At 31.9% G+C, this 10,508-nt stretch overlaps 1 pseudogene; it reads left to right on the forward strand.

Moving 5' to 3' along the window:
- The first annotated feature begins 324 nt into the window (after window positions 1-324).
- On the forward strand, window positions 325-9,655 carry LOC148240198 (serine/threonine-protein kinase AGC1-7 pseudogene; annotated as a pseudogene).
- Window positions 9,656-10,508: the final 853 nt, after the last annotated feature.

Raw genomic sequence — 10,508 nt, forward strand, 5'->3', positions numbered from 1 at the left:
AGTAGAAAAATAAAAATATTAATCAAAACATTTTATGGGTATGAATTGCTATTGGAATTTTAAAATCAGTGGGATGATAGATTTAGCAACCAGAAATGCCTTTTAAATAGGCTTTACAACTGAACTAAAAATAAAAAGAAATGGTAGAGATATGTGCCACTAACTCAAATTCTATCACGACTAACAAAACATCAAAAATTTTAGGAGATAAATCCAAAACTAAGTCAAATATCCAACTGTCAATGTTGAATCAGCCTACAATAGGCAGTGCGACTTAAGATTTTAAAAATGGACTTTTTATAGCTTACTGTTGTAGCCATAAAGATGAAAAGTCCAAAAATCACTGCAAGAGCTGTTGAAGTTATTGAAAGACACATATCAAGAGACAAGTGGCCTGAATACTATGACATGAAAATAGAAAAGTTCATCAGGAAACAAGTACGGTTATTCCAAACAAGATCAATTCTTGGATACCTTGTGGCTAAGCTTCTACTTGCAGACCCAAGTGCAAAAAAAATTCTAATAACTAAAGAGGATTCTTAGCTTGTCAATGCCTTCTCTTGCATGATAAGTGCTAACCCCAAGAGAAAACATGGTCAAAAGAACTCCCAACAGATGTATATAATATAAGATTCTGAAGCTGCTTTCACACAAGGATAGGTAACTTCAATTTATGGCTCAACTTACCTATTTAAAAAACTTAAATGTATAATGGTGATGATAACAATGGTTTATTTTTCATTTTATTTGGAGGTTAAAGCTTTTGAGCAATGATTCGGGTATCATAGGATTTTAATGTAAAAATGATATGTTGATTTAGGATTAGCATTAGCTCAAAACATCTTCTTGGATTGGAGATTAAATAAGTTGTTTCCTATTTACAGACTTTATATCATATATAAAGTGTTATAGGAGTGAAAGACATTCTTTTAAAGAATTCACTATAAATCAAAAATACCTGACATTATTTTAATTCTAATGTTTGATTATGATATTTTCTGCATCTTGTAAATCATTTTGTATTGGTTATGGTATTTTTCTATCTCGTAAATCATCACCTTTCCATCTAAATTAATGCTTGATAAAAAAACTTTTCAATACATTTCCTCGGTTGGTTCCAGATTAGTTGAAAAAATTCAACTGGTATGTAAAGCATTGTCTGAGAGAGTGATTAGAAAGTGATGATAAGATATTTTTTGCAAACTCATATTTTATTCATTACATATTTTTGCATTACTATACACTTGTAAGTTTTTAGTTCTTAGCATCAACTCATGAAGGAAACTAAATCTCTGTTACAAACTTCCAAGTTTATGGGATCAATTCATAGAAGAAACTAAAGCTCAGCTCATAAAGGAAACTAAACATATAGCATTTAACAACTTTTACTTCATCTAGGTCTAGCATTAGCCGCAATCCTTCTCTCAAACTGTACCACAAAAAATATTAAAAATAAAAAAATAAATATATTTCCAACAACAATAGACATTAATCTCATATATATGTATATATTTTCAATTTGTAAATGAAGAAATTACATAGAAATATTTAGGTTGTGGGTCAAATCACACTAGTAATTGAGAAATTGTGTTGTAAAAATAAATATACAATATAATAGCTTAAAAAAATTATTAATGAAAATGTGAAATGATTACCCATTATAAAAAATACCAACAATAATTATTAATTACCTCATGAAGAATGCTTAATTTTTCTTGCAAGATTGAGAATTCATGTTTGAGTGCTTCCAATTGAAAGATACACCTATAGAAAAGACACAAGTGTCTCAAGATGAATTTTTGAACCAAAGTTAATTTGATCATCAATATTTGAGTAAATGAAATTTCAATATATATATATATATGTATTGGTGCATATATTTGTATAAGAATATTATAGAGATGAAAACAAAACACAGAAAAATAAGTGTTTGCTCATTGTTGCTTAGATTGTTCCTCAATAGGCTTAAGGAATTCACGACAGATCTGTGCCATGCGACAAGCACCAATGCTGGAGTACCATAGTAACCATGATTATATATACATACACACACACACAATAATATTTATTATGATCTATACATTAATATCATTTATATAGTTTATCCGGGGTTGTATAATTAATTATCATGAAGAAGCCCCTTTGATTTTGAAAATAAGTTCTCCAATCTCGTGAAAGTCCACCTCCGATTTTTCACTGAAGTTAAATAAAGAGCAAAATTATCTATACTTATATATACACACCCAATTATATATATATATATATACCCACATAATATATGAATGATTAAACGGATATAAATGAATCAAACGACTGTTTATATTTTTATTCGTATTAGAGTATTAAGTTCCACTTTTTGCATTACGCAAAATTAATATATATTGCATTTTACAAAAAATACTAAAGACATATGCAATATTATATCTATATATATATATATAAATAGACACACAAATACAATTTTATCATCATATTCGTTAAAATAACTCGAGAATCCTTCATGAAAGTAGGAAGCCGATGGAAAAAATAAAAAGGTCCACATTCTTGAATCTCTTTCATTCCATAAGCCATTGCAAGCTGCTCGTTCACTATTCCCTGCACCTCACCATTACAAGTATTAACTAAACACGCATGCATCAAAATCATTATATATATAGATATATGTATCATACAGTAGCATATTGGAGAAAAAGTGAGTGAAAGAGAGAAAGTAACATTTAAGATCTGGGATTTGAGAGCAGCCGTATCAGCCATTAATGAGAAGAAGAGCTAATCAACTGGTAATTGAGAGTGATGAAAAAGACAGTGTCTATAGGTGTATGTATATACATATAGAGTGAAATGGCGGTTACATAGAGTGGAGTAATTGATAGTGAGTTGTTCACCGTTTTCCTTCACAAGGAAACAAATTGCGGCCACCTATGCATATAACTCTCTGTTCTCTGATCTGTAAACCACTCATTATTCATAAACATTTTCTATGTCATGTGCTGAGCATTTTTTCTTTTTCAATTTTTTTTCGTTTCTAGTCTTTTCTGTTTAGGGTTAATTCATCCTTAGGAGCATTAATATATATATATATGTCTACATATATATAACATACATGCACCATTTTATGACAGAATGACTAAACCATATTAGTATAATATAGAATAGTATTAGAACTTAAAATATTTGTATATGTATCTAATTGTCCCATTTGCTTTAATTTCTGAACAAGTTTCATCCTTTTCTTAAGAAATTTAATTATTACATTTCTCAAATATTTTATAATTTAATAATATATCACAATTTTAATATTTAAACTCTCTTAATTATGTTTTTTGCGAACTAAATTCTAATTAATCTTCATATATTTGAAGGATTATGAAATAAAATTTCATTCAATAAATTCAAGCTGAAAATATAAGTTCAAAAATAAAATTAATGAATATATACCTCATTCAACATGTAAATGATTACTAGTAATTACACAAAAAGTAAAAATTGAATCAAATGAACAAGATAGATTTAATACCACTTAATGCAAGTACATGTATATATTTTTGGACGTATTTAATTTAGATTGTACTTTTATGTTTTTCTGTTATTTAGAGTAAAAAAGTAATTTAATAAAAAGTCAAATATGTTATTTGAGTTAGTTCGCGATCGTTAGCTAAAACTTAGAAACTGTTTGAAAAATATGAATCCTTATAACGAATCTACTTTATAATTACTACCTAATTGTGCGTTATGTGTTAGGGGAATAAAAGAGAACTCACCTTTATAATACTTCTAGTTTGACTCTTGTTTTCCTATCTCATTTCCTTATGTTTTTCCTCCTTCTCCCAATTATTTTGTAACTTTTCTTATATTTCTAAATCACCTAAAATTGATCACATCGTAACACAATAATAAATGTGAGGATCAGATTATGAAGAAATTATATTGTGGTGAAGTAATAAATAGAGCTAATTTTGTAAAGAAACTATTTTATCATTTCTTATATGAACATTGCATCATAGATATAAATTATATCATTAAAGAAAGATTGAAAGAAAAATTGAAAGCATCAAGAAAGAAAAAAAAACTAGAAGTATCGTAATTTATTTTTGAACTTATGTAATCAAATATTTTAGAGTTTTAACATTATTTTTATTATGTTATCTATAAAAAAACTATTATAAGATTACACTTAAAGAATATCTAAATTTAGAGAATTCAATGCTTGTTAGAAGTCAAAGTCTAGAGATTTATTTTCTTCATTAGTCATTAGAATTTAAAATTTTGATTACTACTTAAGCAGTTAAAGAGATAAAAATCTTCTTTTCAAAAAGTAAATATATAATTATATAATTATATCTAGGAAGATGTTATTTGTTTCTAACTTAACTATTAAAAGTAAAAATATTGATTATACCTCAATTATCAAATAATATTTTGTAATTTTATTTAATTTAGGGATTTCTTTGCCATCCTAAATGGTTCTGATGGTTCCTCCTTCACTTTCAAAGAGGACGTCGGGCTGCAGGGTACACTAAGAGGAAGTTTATGTGCAGTTTCTTCAATCAGATTAATTAGCTAGTGGTGGAGTTGGGAGTAGAACAATGGAGGAATCCGTCAATCAGATTAACGTCGTCATTGAGAACTAAGTTAAATTTGACTCTCACTACTTGAGTAGAATTTATGTTTTAAATTCTTTGAGATATTTTTGGGAAGAAATGAGTTGATCTTAGAATAGGGACATTTTCTTGAAATCAGATTAGAACCAAGAGTAAAAACAAAAAAAAAATGGAGAGTGAGATATGAGGATAAATAGAAGATTGGACGAAATGATGGAATTATCATGTGGATAGCTATGAGGAGAGAACAGAGGAAATATGTTAGAAACCTAGGAGGAAAATTAAAAGGATGAGAACGAGAGAGGGATAGGAAATTAAAAAAAGAGGGAAATAGTGGTCTAAATCTGATGTCTATTTGGGAATTATTATTCAATTATCTTTTGGATTTAATTCTCTTGATGTCTGTTTGGGAAATGGTGGTATTGGTGCAGTGACAAGGAAATGAATTGGAAAAGGATTAAAAACAAAATAAATATAAAATTCTGAGAGGCAAATTGTAACACCCCAAAAAATTTATTATTATTTTAATGAACATTAATTTGTTTTGTTTTAATTTTTTTTTGTAAATTTATATGAATTAAATGATTATTTATTTAATAATATATAGTTTTAATTTAGTTTAATTTAATAAAATAGAAATAAAAATAATAATAATGATAAAAAGGCGTAAAAATTTTTTGGGATTTAATTGAAAATAATTTTGGGAAGAGGGGTGAAAATTCAGATTCTGGGGGTATTTTTTGAAAAGAAAATTGAAAACCAGGGGTCAAAATGTAATTTAGAAAAATTATGCCACGTCAGCAGCCCTGGCCAACCAAGGCACGCCGCGTGGCAGAAACTCTAACGCAGGAGGCCACACAGAGTGGAGCCACGTGGCTGATCCGCGTGCGTGCGATCGGACGGCTGAGATCTGTTCCCGCACGCACGGAAGACCCAGATTAAAAGCGTGTGCGGACGGCCCAGATTGCACGCTTGCGGATAGCCAAGATTGAATCACGCATGGACGGCCCAGATCGCATCGTGATAGACGGCCCAAATTCATTCCCAATTTAATCGCAATAAGACGGTATAGATTAAATCGTGATGGACGGTTCAGATTAAAAGCAAAAGGTTATAAATAACCTCATCCATACCCAAACCCAAACTCTAGCCGCCAGAGCCATCGCCGGAGAAGACAGCCCAACCACCGGAGGAGCCGACTGCCGCCACCTGCCGCCACACCGGAGAACTTTTTAGCCGCCAAATGAGGTAGACATTTTCCCTTTAGCTCGGATTTCGATTCTAAACCCACCTGTGGCCAAATTGGAGCCAAACCACTGGCCAATTGGCCGAAAAACGCCGCCGAAGCCCAGTGGCGCCGCCGTGGGTTTCTGCAGTTTTTGCCTCCGATGAGGCCCTTCCCGATTTTCGTTCGATGTAATTTTTCCATCACTGTGACCATTGTCCTTTCCTCTATAGGTTTACTAGAGCAAAACACCAACCTGCGACTCGAGCCGGAGAAGCCCGAGAGCTCCACCGCTGGTAAGTCTCAGTTTTTTGTATTTTTTGGCCCACCGAGGGCCCTACGTGTGTTTTATCACAGGAACCGGTACAAGTTTGGCTGAATTCGGTCGAAAACGACCAGAAAACTGCCAACCCGAGGCGGATCGCCGTCGCCAGAGCACGGTGGAGCTGCCGTGCCAGAATTTCGAAATTGGCTGAATAGGCCCTGGGTCTGATTTTGATTTATTTGGGGACACGTGTAGGTACCAGAAGTGTGTTTCAGTTCCTGAAAAAAAATTCAGAGAATCTAGGGACAGCCCGTAGGTGCAGTGAAAAAAAAACCGGTCTTAGACTTCGAATCAAGTATGGATCTCTCACCCTATTTTCTATCATGACATTAAAGCTTAATAAATGATAAAACAGTATTTTATGAATTAATAGATATGTATAATTAATTAAAGTGGCTAATGGAGTCCAAATCTGATATATTTTCGGTCAGTTGCTGTTTTAGTTATTTTATAGTTTTAAATGCATTATGGTAGATGATCTATTTATTTTATGGTTTTGAATGCATGAATCACTATTTACTTCATTATGGCTTGATTTTGTGAATCCGATGATATGCCTGCCTTATTGGATGCTTGTTACTGGTTTAAATATTCATGATTATGTGAGAAACAGAAAACTAAGGAAAAATAGAAAAGGTATGTGAGTTGACAAATGGATAAGTTGACAGCCTCACTAGATATCTTGGGAGATGGTGGATGAACCAAGTCCATAGAGAACCCTACCGGGAACGTTGTCTCCCATACCGGACGGGGTATGGAGACTTTAAATATTTTGGCACTCATATCGGACGGGGTATGAGGACGGCCCGCTTCACCCTCATACCAGACGGGGTATTGAGATTCATGATTTTGGTGCCTATACCGGACGGGGTATGGGGACGGCCCTGGAATTAAGTTATTAAGGTGAATGGTTCACGTGTAACGGGGACCCCTATGGATTCCCATGGATACTGGTAGGCTGGTAAAAGAGGAAATTTATTGCCTGATAATTGAAATATTAAAAGTATGACATATGTTATGTTACAGAGTGCGTATAATTTCCTGATATTATAATGTTATTATTTTTATAAGTTATTTTCATAAATCTCACCGAGGTAAGTGGACAATAAAGAGTTTTATTATTGATAAATGAATTTTTTATAAATTATACTCCATTGGTCATTTTTGTTTTCTACCAACCTTTAATTTTGTGACAATGAGATAATGTGAAATCTTTACTGGGCTAGTGTAGTTCATTCCATACTTAACCATTTCAGATCAGGAGGACTTGGTTTCCGAGCCCGTTCCGCATGAAGACGGCGAGTAGATGCCTAAAGATTTTATAGCTTTCCTTATAGTATTCATTTCTAGTATTTACTTTAGTTAGCTTATTCTTTCATACGTTTAATACGTTTTTGTTATTATGTAAGGGATGTTAACCATAATCTATTTTATTTCACTTCCACACTTAGAAATTTTATATACATTTCCTTTAAATTTTTGGGGCTGTTTACACAAATCTAGGTGAACAGAGACAGTGTTCTCTATAAGGTTGAAAGTGGTGCTATTTAGAAGTCAGAATGGGATTGACAATGGAACAAACAAACTCTGGGAACCAATTTAGGTGAGTAGAGACAGTGTTCTCTATGATGCACATGTAGGAAAGTATGAGTTACACAAACTTTAATTAGATGTTTTCTTGATTTTCGATAGATGTAATGGTTAACCCTCACTGGCAATATAAGTTCTTACGGTACCCTGACTCACTATGGAGGTATGGGTTATTACAGCTCTTATCCAATCATTTCAAATAGGAGGATTGAAGCACATAGCTCCTCCACATGATCCACTCAATGGAATAAGAGGTTTAGTGCTTAACATCTGATCTATTTTTCTCTTATTTGTTTATCGATCATATATATATTGAAGTTATTGATTGATTTGCATTCCATATTTGTTTAAGGATGCGGTAGAGCACTCTCTTGTAGCAGCATACGAAATGAAAGGAGATACTGGTTGCAATCCTAATTATTTATATGATCTGCTTTCCACCTTTAGGGATTAATTTAAAATCATTTTATCGGGCATGGCTAAAGCTTTGTATGTATACATAATATATATCTTGATGTAGATTTGAGTAGTTATTAACCATATTTGATTAATTAATGGATTTTAGTTATTTGATCTTCTTTTCCTAATTTACAGGGACAAAATATCTGATGCAGATTTTCATAAGTTTTATGCATTTTGCATCAAGATTAAATGAGCCGCCTCAAGGCATATAATTAATACTAATCACCACAGCTCAAAACTCTTTAATTTGAAGAATTTATATGTGTTATTATTGATATTATAATATATATTTAACAATAAAAATTCTCAAGTACAATTTTTGCTAGTAAAAATTCGTACATTTTAATAGTTAAATGATATGTCATGAGGTGTATAGTCTTTTTTGAACTCATACTCTTGTAGATAAGGATAAAAGTACTTAGATATCCACCTAATGGATAAATAATTATTAATTTAATTAACTATATATGTGTATATTTAATTAATTAAATAATTAGTTTAATAGTTAATGCGTTTCTTCTTTTATAAGAGATTATAAGTTTGAGTCAGATTTTATTTTTATGTGAGTCACCATTTGAAAGTTATTTGTATTGTATTGTATTGTAATTAGTGTATGTCACTTGACTAATCTCGAGTCAAATTGTATTTTTGTGTGTATTCTTACTCGGAGTCAGATTTGTAACCTTCTCATTTTTGCACTAGTTTTATGCATATGAAGTCATAGTGGCCTTAGAATACCTACATGTGATAGGGATAGTTGACCGTGATTTGAAACCCAAAAATGTGTTAGTAAGATTCGACGACTACATTTCGTTGACCGACTTCGATCTCTCACTAAAAGATGATAATCCCACATCAATAATCCACATAATTTCTGCTCAAAATGCATCATCAATCACAAAACAAGTTGTTATCCTGATCATAAACCCAACTTTTCTAATTCATCATACATTATAGCCAATTGTATCACACCTGTTTTAGCCTCCTGCTTACGCCCTAGTCAACACAAATAGAAAAAAGTCAACACATCGCGCAGCTGTGGAAATCATCACAGAGCCAATCAATGTTTAATTAATGTATTATGTTGGTACCCACTAGTACTTAGCACCAGAAATTGGTTATGGTGAAGGGCATGGAAATGCAGTTGATTGGTGGGCACTAGGGATATTCATATTCAAAATGTTATATGGGATGACACTATGTAAGGAAGTTGACCAAGAGTTGCCCCTAGCGAAGATCGTGGCTCGAGCACCTAAATTCCCAAAGAAACCATGGTCTCGGAGCCAGCAAAAGATTTGATCACGTGATTATTAATCAACGACCCCACCAGGCGAATGGGGTCCATAATGGGTGCAATGGCAATCAAATGACACCAATTTTTTGATGGGCTTAATTGGGCATTTTTGAGATGTAATAAAATCACCATTTGTTCCTCCTCTTGTATCTTGTTAGGAGTTTGTTGCATTTGCTAGTACTATAGAGAGTTCAATTGAGTATTACTAAGAAATAAAAAATTTATTCTTTAATTTACATGATATATGTTTTGTTATATATATCCAATTTTAATAACTAAATAGAAGTGAGATTTCAGTAATTTATATATTGGGGCAAGAAATTTTAATGAAATTCATGTTGAAAGGTTCAATATTTATAAAAATATATAATTAAGGATTTACTAGATCATTTTGTCCAGCAAACGATATAACATTTTCAATTGTTCTCAATTAATGTCTTTACTTAACTGTCTAAAAGTAATATTAATTTCTCTAACATGTGGTATAAGAGGTAGTAACACTCTTTATAAGGTATTATTTGGATAAAACCGAAATGTATTGCATCAACATCCTAATAATACCAAGCTTGGAAACTCATGCGTCCTTGTGTAGTGCTTTAGGACTGCTTACCTAATTTGGGATAAACAATGCTAAGGTTCAATAGTAGTTGAGGATAAGGAAGCTTTTGGCTTCTAGAGCTATTTTGAGATACCTGTGAGCTTACAAGATAGCTTTGCCAAAAGGTTGTGTAGAGTTTTAAAATTGCTCTCACATTCTAGACCTATCTTAAGACAACTGTGAGGTTTCAAGCATGTATTAGGTTTTAATAAAGCTCTAAAACTGCGGTATTAGTCTTTTCTTTTTTTCTTAATGTTATGTTGCACTAAGATACAAATTTGTTGTCCTAAAACTTAATTTGGTATCGATTTTGTTTTATTTAATTATATGGCAAATTTTGTAACAAGTATAAATTTTTTACTTGATGAATATTTCTCTGAGTTTAGGTTATTACTTGAGGATGTATAAGCTTT

The sequence above is a fragment of the Carica papaya genome, chromosome 9, assembly GCF_054855325.1.
Source record: "Carica papaya isolate Zhongbai chromosome 9, ASM5485532v1, whole genome shotgun sequence".
NCBI lineage: Eukaryota > Viridiplantae > Streptophyta > Magnoliopsida > Brassicales > Caricaceae > Carica > Carica papaya.